Genomic DNA, 13,364 nt, shown 5'->3' with positions numbered 1-13,364 from the left:
TAGTACAGGTCCAAAATAACCCATCCTAAAATTCTGGGGCCAAAAGTGTTTCAAAAAATCATGATCTTTCATGATTTACAAGGCTAACACAGTGCATATGCTAGCTAATTCTTTCAACAGGGTCTAGAACCACACCCCGAAATCAACAAATTAATATTTTTTCAACAAACATGAATATTTATACTAAGTGGGCAAACGATAAAGTGAGCAAAATAGGGTTTTGTCAGTTCAGGTCAGGTTTGGCAACCCAGTAAGTCTGTGCCAAACTCACCAAAACAAGACAAAACAAAACAAAAGACACCAAAAACAAACAAAGCAAAACAAACAAAAACACCTTTGATTTTCAGAGATTTCAGAATGGTGGACTCGGGTCAGGATTTGAAGCCTGGCTTGCTCCACAGTCTGCCCGTGTTTCCCAACAGCTAGGGCATTCTAGCATGCCGGGAGAAGAAAAGGCCTAAGCATGAGACAAGGTCCTGGCTGCTCAGGGAAGCAAAAGAATCCAAAAAAAAAAAAAAAAAAAAATTGGTGGTGGGATTCCTCAAACAGGGAGGGTCTGGAGGTCAGCTGTAGGACAAGAAGTGGGTTCCTTAGAAGGGAGGGAGCACCAGAGAGAGAAGAAAGTGCTGGTTCTGGAGACCCAAGAGGCCTTGGCGTGGGGCAAAGCGCATACAAACTGCTACAGAGCACCAGTCAAAAGCTCTCCAATTCATTTTACACGCACTCACCCCCAGAAGCTCTACACGTCAAAAAGAAGACTACCACTGGGGGCCCTGCCAGGCCTCCTGAGACCCTGGGAGAGAGGAAGGAAGGGCGGAAGGCTCAGAAGCAGCCTGTTGTGGGAGGAGAAGAAGCACAACTTTGTTGATTTTGTAGAGGCGCAGAGCATTGGGCCCCATTCTCCTCCCTGTTCCTGTGTCAAGTGTGGTTTGCTATCAAGTGGTAGCAGGTTCAGCCACAGTCGGGGGAGGTAGTGAGGAGAGGCCCCCAGAGAGCGAAAGGCCCTGTGGTAGACGCCCTGAATCTGGAAGCTGATTTGCTACGGCTGCTTTCAGCTGATGAACAGAATGAATGGTGGGGATGGGGTCTTCTGGGTTGTGCAAGGCATGCTGGGAAGTGTGGGTTTTAATTGGCAGTTGGGCAGTTTAGCCACAAGCTGGGGGCAGGGTGGGGTCCGCAGAGGAGGGGAAGCTGGTGAGCGGAAACAGGGAGGAGTGATCTTTTTTTTTTTTTTTTTTCTCACACTAGCACAACAGAGGATGATTGACCTGTCAGAACCAATTATTACTACTGAGTGCAAAGGCTGAACTCAGGCAAACTTCACCACTCTGAAGGACATTCTTCCTCTTCATTGCTTCTCACCATAGTTACCAAGATCTGTTGCACCCACGATGCATTTCCCATACACATCTTGCAAAGTCTCTCCTGCAGGGATCTCCTCTTCTCCACCAGGTTATTGTCACTACCTTAGTGATTTCACTGAAGACTCACCTCCCCCAAACCCTGCCCTCATTAATCCCATCGTATTCAATTTCTTACCTCTACTTATGTAAAATGCCACCTAATTCTTCCAGAAATCAAATCTCTGGCAACTATCATTAACCAAAACACAGCAGAATGCTGTCTCAAAGACGGGCACCTCATACATGGGATTAACTGAGTCATCCTCAGCCTCTACCTAGAGTAATAATAAATATTTCTTTATTTATCCCCTTTGAGAATAAGGGGCGATGGCAGAGAGTAAGAAAAAAAGATAAACGTAAATATACGAGGGCATGCTCTTGTAACTGCTTTTAGTTCCTCCTGACCATGCCATGTTGCCCTTTAAAATAGGGAAGACAGCCCTGCAGGGGTCCATAACCCATGCGCAGTGACCCTCAGTCATTGATGCTCACAACAGGGCTCTAGGTCATCAAGAACAGACTAACTTACATAAAGAATTCTTACAGCTCAATAACAAAAACACAAATAAACCAATTAAAAAATGGGCAAAGTAATGTGAACATACATTTCTCCAGAAGATATGCGAATGACCAATAAGCACATGAAGACATGCTCAACATCATTTGTCATCAAGAAAATGCAACTCGAAACCACAATGAGATATCTATCACTTCACACCCACCAGGATGGCTAAAATAAAAAGACGGATAACAAGTACTGGCGAAGATGGGGAGAGACTGGGACCCTCACACACGTCTCTGTCAGGCATGTGAAGCGGTGCAGAAACTTTGGAAAATTGTCTGGCAGTTTCTCAAAGGGTTAAACATGGAGTTATCACATGACCCAGCCGTTCCATTTGTAGGTACCCAAAAGAAATGAAAATGTAGGGCCATATAAAAATATATGCACGAATGCTCATAACAGCAGTACTTGCAATAGCCAAAAAGTGGAAACAGCCAAAACAACCATTGAAGGATACGTAGAAAGACAAAATGTGGTATATCTATACAATGGAATATTATCCAACCATAAAAAGAATAAAGTTCTGATACATGCTACAACACAGATGAACCTTGAAAACATACTAAGTGAAAGAAGTCAGTCACAAAAGGCCACATACATGATTCGATTTATATGACATGTCCAGAATAGGCAAATCTATAGAAATGGAAAGATTAGCAGTTACGTAGGTCTGGGGCTTGAAGAGTGTTGGGGAGAGAGCGTTAATGGGTATGGAGTTTCTTTCTGAAGTGACGAAAATGTTCTAATATTGATTGTGGTGATGGGTGTACAACTCTGTGAACTCTCTGAGTGGCCCAGTGGGTTAAGCGACCGACTCTTAATTTCAGCTCAGGTCATGATCTCGTGGTTGTGAGGTTGAGTCTCGCGTGGGCTCGGCTCTGAGTGTGGAGGCTGCTTGGGATTCTCTCTTTCCCTCCCTCTGTGCCACTCCCTTGCTTGTGTGTATGAGCATGCCTGCACACACTTTCTCTCTCAAAACAAATAAATAAACATAAAAAAAGAATTTTAAACAATCAGAGTGAAAAAAATCAGTGCTGAGGTTGATACCCAGTTACCTGGAAAATACATTTATGGAAAACGTCTTGTTTCCCAACTATTACACTCTAAAGCAGATGAGATATTAGAGCGACTGTCAACATCTTAATGCTCAAAAACCTTATGCTAAGTGACAGACTGACGTAGTATTTGACCACACTATCCTTGAAAGTGTGCAGAGTTTCTCTTTGTAGCTGTGGAGTATTTCAAGTACATACATTTAGCCTTCCAAAGCAAAAATATTTCCCTACTATTGAGCACTCCCTTTAACATCTGTTTAAATGTGGCTTAAAACATTTTTTTAAATGCGTATTTATTTTTGAGAGATTGACAGACCACTAGTGGGGGAGGGGCAGAGAGAATCTGAAGCAGGCTCCAGGCTCTGAGCTGTTAGCACAGAGCCTGAAGCAGGGCTTGAACTCACGGACGGAGAGATCATGCCCTGAGCCAAAGTCAGACACTTAACCGACTGAGCCACCAAGGCACCCCTGTTTAAATGTTTTTAAATGTTACGTTTTAGAGATTTTGAAGTTCTAGATTTCTTATTTATCATTCCAATCTTAGCATACGGGCTGCTGGAACGAGTGCCGTACATTTCTTATTTAAAATACAATTATCCTTGGGGCGCCTGGGTGGCTTGGTCCGTTAAGCATCTGACTTCGGCTCAGGTCATGATCTCACAGTCCGTGAGTTCGAGCCCCACATCGGGCTCTGTGCTGACGGCTCAGAGCCTGGAGCCTGTTTCAGATTCTGTGTCTCCCTCTCTCTCTGCCCCTCCCCTGTTCATGCTCTCTCTCTGTCTCAAAAATAAATAAACGTTAAAAAAAATTTTTTTAAATACAATTATCCTAATCCTATGTTGGAGATGGTTGCTAAGGAGACCATTAACATAGATTAATTATACTATATTAATATAATATATTATCCAGTTATTTTAAGTGTAATATAAAGATAATAAACATATAAATATTTACAAATTCATATCGTTTAACTATAAAAATTAATTATATGTCAGTATATATCAGAAAACTCCAGGCAGCTGGTATTCCTTGTGAAAGAGAAAGGGACACTCATCCCTTTGAGAGCAGAAATGACTCCCTTCTTCTGTTTGGGGAAAAGAACACCATTTACCTAAGACTTGGATCTATAATAGTATTTGCTGGGTTGTTTTTGAGAAGTGGTCAACATCCAAACCCCCTTACTATGTAGTCTTTCTTTGCACGGCCGGCCATGGTAGGAAACAGAGCCCCATGCCTTGGAAATTAGCGTATGATTGCATGATCCAGGCTCAACCATCTGAGTCTGTGCTTAGAACCATGGGTCTGGAGGAAGCGATGCAAAGAAGCTGACTGTTCCAGAGGTGACAGCGGCAGCCTCTGATGTCTGAGGCAATGATGGCAGCAGTGCCAGGGGCAGTGCTCAGCAGCCACAGTGACACAGCCTTCCAAGCAGGCTGTCCCCATGGCATGACCACGGCTGTCCTTACAGCTGCCCACCTCCCCTTGGTGCTGTTCATTTGCTCACCAAGATCTTCAGCCTCACATTGACACCTACCTACTGTCCTTCCAAGAATTCCTTCCCTGCCCAAAGGATGCACAATCAGTTTCTGTTGGTTGCAGTCAGGAACACTTGCATTCAAGAACCCCTCCAAATGGTTGGGGGGGAGGGGGCATACAAAAAAAACCTCTGTAAGTTGGAAAAGTTGATGGGGGAAAGAGGAGAGGCAGTGGCGAGAAGGAGGTATTGGGATTTGAAAAGGTAAAAAAGATTTTCCTGGAACTAGCAGAAAGCAGTGACGGCAACAACCCCTGTTAGAATAGGACCACACGAGGGACACCTGCGTGGCTCAGTCGGTTAAGCCTCCGACTTCAGCTCAGGTCACGATCTCGCGGTCCGTGAGTTCGAGCCCCGCGTTGGGCTCTGGGCTGATGGCTCAGAGCCTGGAGCCTGTTTCCGATTCTGTGTCTCCCTCTCTCTCTGCCCCTCCCCTGTTCATGCTCTCTCTCTGTCTCAAAAATAAATAAACGTTAAAAAAAATTTTTTTAAATACAATTATCCTAATCCTATGTTGGAGATGGTTGCTAAGGAGACCATTAACATAGATTAATTATACTATATTAATATAATATATTATCCAGTTATTTTAAGTGTAATATAAAGATAATAAACATATAAATATTTACAAATTCATATCGTTTAACTATAAAAATTAATTATATGTCAGTATATATCAGAAAACTCCAGGCAGCTGGTATTCCTTGTGAAAGAGAAAGGGACACTCATCCCTTTGAGAGCAGAAATGACTCCCTTCTTCTGTTTGGGGAAAAGAACACCATTTACCTAAGACTTGGATCTATAATAGTATTTGCTGGGTTGTTTTTGAGAAGTGGTCAACATCCAAACCCCCTTACTATGTAGTCTTTCTTTGCACGGCCGGCTGTGGTAGGAAACAGAGCCCCATGCCTTGGAAATTAGCGTATGATTGCATGATCCAGGCTCAACCATCTGAGTCTGTGCTTAGAACCATGGGTCTGGAGGAAGCGATGCAAAGAAGCTGACTGTTCCAGAGGTGACAGCGGCAGCCTCTGATGTCTGAGGCAATGATGGCAGCAGTGCCAGGGGCAGTGCTCAGCAGCCACAGTGACACAGCCTTCCAAGCAGGCTGTCCCCATGGCATGACCACGGCTGTCCTTACAGCTGCCCACCTCCCCTTGGTGCTGTTCATTTGCTCACCAAGATCTTCAGCCTCACATTGACACCTACCTACTGTCCTTCCAAGAATTCCTTCCCTGCCCAAAGGATGCACAATCAGTTTCTGTTGGTTGCAGTCAGGAACACTTGCATTCAAGAACCCCTCCAAATGGTTGGGGGGGAGGGGGCATACAAAAAAAACCTCTGTAAGTTGGAAAAGTTGATGGGGGAAAGAGGAGAGGCAGTGGCGAGAAGGAGGTATTGGGATTTGGAAAGGTAAAAAAGATTTTCCTGGAACTAGCAGAAAGCAGTGACGGCAACAACTCCTGTTAGAATAGGACCACACGAGGGACACCTGCGTGGCTCAGTCGGTTAAGCCTCCGACTTCAGCTCAGGTCACGATCTCGCGGTCCGTGAGTTCGAACCCCGCGTTGGGCTCTGGGCTGATGGCTCAGAGCCTGGAGCCTGCTTCTGATTCTGTGTCTCCCTCTCTCTCTGCCCTTCCCCCGTTCATGCTCTGTCTCTCTCTGTCTCAAAAATAAATAAACGTTAAAAAAATAAAAATAAAAAAGAATAGGACCACATGATGTGCAGCTGTGAGCAAAGCTGCTGGACCCCAAGGAAATAAGAACTGCAATCCAACTGGCACCAGTCAAAAATTAGAGTCCCCCACCCTAGAAGGAAATGAGTTACATGAGTGATAGAGCTCTCTTCAGAGAGAGTTGTGTCTGATATCCTGAAATAGTGTTTTGGGGTATACTTCTGGGTGAGTTAGGCCTGGAAACACACACAAGAACACGAGTTAAATGTTAGCCAAAACTTGATAATAATACAAGGAAACCTGAAATATTTAAAACATGCCAGTGCTCGTTTCGGTAGCACATACGCTAAAATTGGAATGATATGGAGAAAAATAAATAAATGCATAAATAAAACATGCCGAAGATGTTAGTGGAAACATTAAGAAACAATATTTAAAAAAATTTTTTAATGTTTATTTATTTTTGAGAGAGAGACAGAAAGAGAGAGTGTGAGCAGGGGAGGGGCAAAGAGAGAGGGAGACAAGGGGGGGCTCAAACCGTGAGATCATGACCTGAGCTGAAGTTGGACACTTAACTCACTGAGCCACCCAGGCACCCCTAACCAATAAATTTTTACAGGTGAAATAATATCAGCTCAAATTAAGAATTGAGAAGATTGGCTTATTATTATGTGATAGAAATTCTTGTGATTTGGGTTATTACTATTATATATTAATATATATAACATATAATATATACTATTATATAATTACTATTTAAACTATTCTGAAATTATAATTCTATGTAATTGTAATCACAGCTATTATAATTGGAATTATCAACAAGAAAATAATTCTAAGTTTATAGTGGTTTATAGGTTAAATTTGGCAATACTGAATTAAGATCATTTCTTTTTTTTTCTTTTTCTTTTTTTTTTTTTTTTTTTGAGAGAGAGAGAAACAGAGTGTGAGCAGGGGAGCGGCAGACACACACACACACACACACACACACACACACAGAATCCAAAGCAGGCTCCAGGCTCTGAGGTGTCAGCACAGAGCCAGACGTGCGGCTTGAACTCATGAACCGTGAGATCATGACCTGAGCCGAAGTCGGACACCCAATTGACTGAGCCACCCAGGCGCCCCTGAGATCATTTCAATGAAATGTTCCTTTCAATCTTATCTCTTCAATCATACAGATTGTGATTATTAGGTTTTTTATTACTTGGGGTAACGTCAGATGTACTCCTGATGACTGGAAATGGAAACAGGCTTGGGCAGCAGTTTAACTGAAACAGGGTTACTTAAGAAACCGAAAAGGTGTAACACTCTCCAACCTACCTAACTTTAGAAACAAAAACAAAAGAGCAGAAGGACGAGTCACAGGAATAGCCATACTACTTGGAATCACAACCTCAAGTGGCCCCCAGAGGTATGCCCTGTTATGTTTCCCCTACCACGTCTATGAGGAGTGCAAGATGATCTGTCAGCAGGAGGAAGCAAAGGCATTTTAAAAAGCTTCTCTCTACGGGGGCCTGGGTGGCTCAGTGGGTTGAGCGTCTGACTTTGGCTCAGGTCATGATCTCAGGGTTCATGGGTTTGAGCCCCGTGTCCAGCTCTGTGCTGAGAGTTGAGAGCCTGGAGCCAGCTGCAGATTCTGTGTCTCCCTCTCACTCTTCCCCTCCCCCGCTCATTCTCTCTCTCTCTCTCTCTCTCAAAAAATGAATAAACATTTAAAGAATAAATAAAATTAAATAAACCTCTCTGCCTGACTTGTTGGGGGAAGAGATGAAGGCATCCTGGGAAGTAACCAAGGAACCCATGTCAGGAGTGGAAAGGCTATCAGGTTATAGGTCACAAGGATCGAAGACTGAGGGCAGGAAGAGAGGAGAGATCCAGAAAGCTGACCGCTAGCCTTTCCACATCATAAAAATGGCCCAGAAGTAGCGAGATGCTGATGAAGAGATCTTTACATCGTCAGTCTGGCTAAAAGTCTGTCCAACTAAGACCAAGTGCGAGTGTGATAAGCTTTTTAACCAGAGACAGAACTTGGGCTCTAGAGTCAGACTCTGGCTCTAATGTCCAGGCTCTAGCACCTGCCAAAGAGGATGAACTTGAGCAGACACCTATCTTCTTTGGGCCTCAGCTTCCCCATAGGAATGGTGCCCCTTAACCAGCAAGCACTCAATAGACCTTAGCTATTATTATTGCTTGCTGACAATTTCATCTTCCAGAGCGCAGAGGAAGTGATAAGGGGAACTGCCACTCTGAGCCTAAATTTGGCCAAAAGGAGGAATTGGTTGGCAGAGTGGAAGTGACAGGAACCTTTGGAAGAAAGAAACTGTGTCTTCTTGAAGTCCGTGGTGGTGAGAAAAATGACAGCACACACTGAGATATGTTCCCTCGATTTTATTTTTTTTTTAAGTTTGTTTATTCATTTTTGAGAGAGAAAGAGAGCACACACATGCTCAGGGGAGAGGCAGAGAGAGAGGGAGAGAGAGAGAGACTCCCAAGAAGGCCCCTCGCTGTCAGCACAGAACCCGACTCAGGGCTCAGTCCCGTCACTGTGAGATCATGACCTGAGTCGATACCAAGAGTCAGACGGTTAAACGACTGAGCCACCCAGGTACCCTGAATTCAGTACTTCTTAGGAACATTCACTTTACCTGTAAAATCCCACGTCAGTGAAAAAGGGAAAGGAGCTTAAAGAAACCAAACAGTTGCATGTATGTTTGTTTATTTGATTGTATGAGAAAGTAAGCCCAAGATGAACAGAGAGGTGCATATCCACTGATAAACACAAAAACATGGAACGGATGCCCAATGGACTTTTGAGAAAGTGAAAGCCTCACATGAATAGAGACCCATAAAGGGCTTCATAAAGTCATATTCAAAGCAAAAAGGGGATACACTGTTTGTGGTCAATGTTGTCATGTTAGTGGGTGACAAAGAGAAAGCAGAACTCTTCAATTTGTGTTTTGCTTCTGTTTTCTCTGTCAAAGGGAATGTTCCTAGAATAGAAACACCCAGAGGAAAAGTTAACCCAAGGTGGGAGAAAAAGTTGCAAGGGACAAACCCAGTGACTTTATATGAATTCCAGGAATCTGACCAGAACAAATTATCTTTCAGAGTCTGGGAAGACTTGCAAATGAATTACCCTTGTAGCATTGTCTAAGGGACAGACCTGTGGAGGCAGACACATTACAATTTTCAAAACAGTGAGGAAATTCAATTCTACACACCACAAGCCATTGTGTTCATTTCCATCCCCAGAACCAAAATGGATTATTAATGAGACGGTTCGTGGGCACCTCAAAGGGGCAGTGGTCACTAGCAGCTGGTGTAGGAAGCTAGAGAACATTTTGATCCTTTCCATCTTGTCCCCAAGGAGCTTTTCAATGCAAACACTTCAAATGAATTTTACCAACATTGATTAATTTTCATCAGGAATGTGTTTTCTGGAACAAACACTAAGCCACTTTAATTCTTTGTTCATCTTTCTATGATACTGACACATTTCCATTTTATCTGTTTTTATTTTTAGTCAGCTGAGACATTTTCACCAGGATCAATTCTTCTCCTTTTAAAATTTTAAGTTAAGGGGCGCCTGGGTGGCGCAGTCGGTTAAGCGTCCGACTTCAGCCAGGTCACGATCTCGCAGTCTGTGAGTTCGAGCCCCGCGTCGGGCTCTGGGCTGATGGCTCAGAGCCTGGAGCCTGTTTCTGATTCTGTGTCTCCCTCTCTCTCTGCCCCTCCCCCGTTCATGCTCTGTCTCTCTCTGTCCCAAAAATAAATAAACGTTGAAAAAAAAATTTAAAAAAATAATAATAAAATTTTAAGTTAAGTTTTGTCTCATTGCTCAGTTTCTTTATCTGTATCAGATCTACATCAAATTTTACCACAGTTTCTGTCATATTAGGTGACATTGTGACTGTACTCCCTGCCCCCCCATCCCTACATCTATTTCCTTATTCCTAGTGACAACCCCAGCTTTTGTCCAGGAACCATATCTTCACCAGGCAATCCAGGAACTTTGAGGAAAGCTAACTTCACTCCTGGCTGATGCACTGGAATGTTATTATGGCAGGACGTAGGACATGACTTAATTCAGACCAATGAGGTTGGAAAAAGACTTTTGGTGGGGGCTTCTAGAAAAGCAGTTCCTTTCTCTTCCTCTGCGTAGGGTGCTGTGAAGATGTGAAGCCTAGAATCACTGCAGCCATTTTGTTGCCATGAGGAAATACCGGCTGAGGACTAAACCAGCACACAGAGAGGGGCAGGACGTAGGGGCCTCCATGGAAACAAAAGTGATCAAACTACATCTAAAAGAGCTATTTTATGGGTTTTATGGTTGTTGTACAGTCATTAAATCCCCTCTCTGCCCTCCCCTTTTAAGCCCGTTCAGTTGAACTTTTTATTCCTTGCAACTGAAATTGCCTTAATGACCACTGTGAGGTGTTTACATGGCCATTATGTATACAACGTCCAAATTTTCTTTTTTTTTTAAGTTTATTTATTTATTTATTTATTTATTATTTTTTTAATAATCCCTGCACCCAGCATGGAGCTTGAACTCACCACCCCAAGATCAAGAGTTGGACGCTCTTCTGACTGAGCCAGCCAGGCGCCCCTATGAAGTCCAAATTTTCTGATTCAAATTTTGCAGGCCCAAATTTTGTTAAAATTTTTATTTCCAGTATTTAGTTACAACTTTTTAAATGTCTCATTATAAGCAATTGTCAGTTTCATGTTCTGTTGATTGTGTCTGTCAGTGATAGTCATTATGAACTGGATAAAAGATTGAAGGTAGTTTATATTTCGTTGAGAATTCATGAGGCTATTGCAAGCAATGAGTCAGAAGGAGAGAGAGACAGAGAGAAAGAGATGGGGGGGAATTGCTGCAGGCATAATGTAAGAATCTAAGTGCTTGAAGGGAGGGGAAGGTTGGGGAATTCAAAATACCATGCCTCATTCAGAAGGGATTTGGACACCTTATTGGTGTTGGGGATAGACTAAGTGCTCAGAACTTCGGAACCCCTCAGCCCCGAGACTATGATTCTATGAAGGTTAAATTGCACAATGAAGTACTGGCGAAAGGATTAACTACTAGGTTGGCAGTACCACCAGCATCTCCAGGGGCAGGGCTTCTGCCATACAGTGTCTCTGTGTGAGTTACAAGGCATGCCCTCCAGCCAGACACAGCCCACGGATAAGAGTGGGCAGATTTGAGCCCTCGCTCCTCCCCTCTGCTCGGTGCTCTTTGCAGTGACCCAGCACAACTGTATGGCGTGGTGCTCAGCTTGGCAGGAGCTTTGGCTCCTGGGCCACGTGACTGGAAGCAACCGGCTGAGGGACCCAAAGTCTCAGGGACACCAGTCTGGGTCACGAAGGGATAGCATGCAGAGGAAAAAAGCAATGACTGGCCAAGTTTGCTGGCTGAGGGCTGTGTAGCCTCTCAAGAGCAAGGCAAAGATGAAGACATCCAAGCATTGGTCTGATTTTAAATATAGATTGGGGCACCTGGGTTGCTCTGTCGATTAAGCCTCCGACTCTTGATTTTGGCTCAGGTCACGATCTCACAGTTTGTGAAGATCGAGACCCATGTTGAGCTCTGCACCGACAGCGGGGAGACTTCTTGGTATTCTCTCTCTCCTTCTTTCTCTGCCTCCCCCCAAAATATAGAAATAAACATTTAAAAATAAATAAATGAATATAGATTAAGTATTAGATCATTGTAATTAATTTTGCTAGGTATTATATTTTGGTTTCAGCTCTGCCGAGAAAATATTCTTATGTTTTTAAAAAAAAAATTTTTTTTTAATGTTTATTTATTTTTGACAGAGACAGAGACAGAATGCGAGTGGGTTAGGGGCAGAGAGAGAGGGAGACGCAGAAGCAGAAGCAGGCTCCAGGCTCTGAGCTGTCAGCACAGAGCCCGATGCTGGGCTCGAACTCACGAGCTGTGAGATCATGACGTGAGCCGAAGTCAGACGCTCAACCAACTGAGCCACCCAGGTGCCCCTCTTATGTTTTAAAGATATATACTGCAGTACTTAGGAGCAAAATGCCATGATGTCTTTAAAAATGCTTTTAAATATTTTAGCAAACATTAATAAAGTGAGCTGAATGGGGGGAAAATATCTTCCCAGAAGACACTGGGCTCACAGGAAGAGGAAAAGGCAGTATGTCAAAGTTGTAGTAAACATCAGCGTAAACCCCAGGTCTCCTTAGCAAGGAAAGAGCTCACTAAGGGCATTGTTCTCAGCATTTCCTTCCCACTTAGGTTCCTGTTCTGACTCCCTTTGGGTTTTTAAGTTTCTGAGAAACTCAAGCTTTTATCAGGATCTCCCTGAGGTGGGGGATGGTCAGCCTGGAGACTAAGGCATCTGAAGAGCTGTCCCATGAGAAGAGAGGGCAGTAAGGACCACAAAGGCAGCTGTCAGCTGGATAAAAGGCAAAATGAAGCTGATTTCTTGGGGAAACAGCACAACTCCCATCTCTGGAAGAGTCCAGCACATGTTGGAAGACTTGAGAGCGCAGGCCTTGACTTATACAGTCCTTTTCAGCCTCCCACGCCAGGCCCCAGGGAAAGGGTGTGTGAGGCCAGAGGTGGTGAAGAACAAGACAGAACTGCAAGAAAGGAGGAGTGGGGACGGGGCCAGGCAATGACGGGGCTGGACCGTATGCTAAATCTCTGGCTTCCCTCTTGGACCCTGCTTCTTAGCGTTGCTTCCTGTCTCTCACAATCTGGAGAAGCCAATTTCCTGCAATGACTGATTTCATGCGATAAGGAAAGGGAGGAGAGTCCAAGCCAAGCCATAATGGGGCCTGTCCTTGATCAGAAATGGGAGTTCAGTCCTGCCAGTTCCTACTCGTATCTCACTTGGTCCCCAAAGGAGGGAGAGTTAGGAGAGAAGTAGCAAGCCAAATTATTGCAAAGGTTGTTTTGAACTTTGCAAATACTATATTTCAAGAATGGAGACCAGTATATTTTCTAGCTCTGGTGAGGTCAGAACAATACAGATCAGGTCAACATCAGGGCCATTTTGTGCTGGGATTAGATGGGACCTGAAAATCAATGGAGGCTTTCCTTCCCTCAGAGCGTTCCAAACCTTCAACTGCAGCCAAAGGGCAAAAATAAAATATACAG

The sequence above is a fragment of the Felis catus genome, chromosome C2, assembly GCF_018350175.1.
Source record: "Felis catus isolate Fca126 chromosome C2, F.catus_Fca126_mat1.0, whole genome shotgun sequence".
Taxonomy (NCBI): domain Eukaryota; kingdom Metazoa; phylum Chordata; class Mammalia; order Carnivora; family Felidae; genus Felis; species Felis catus.
This window is presented reverse-complemented; position numbering follows the sequence as displayed.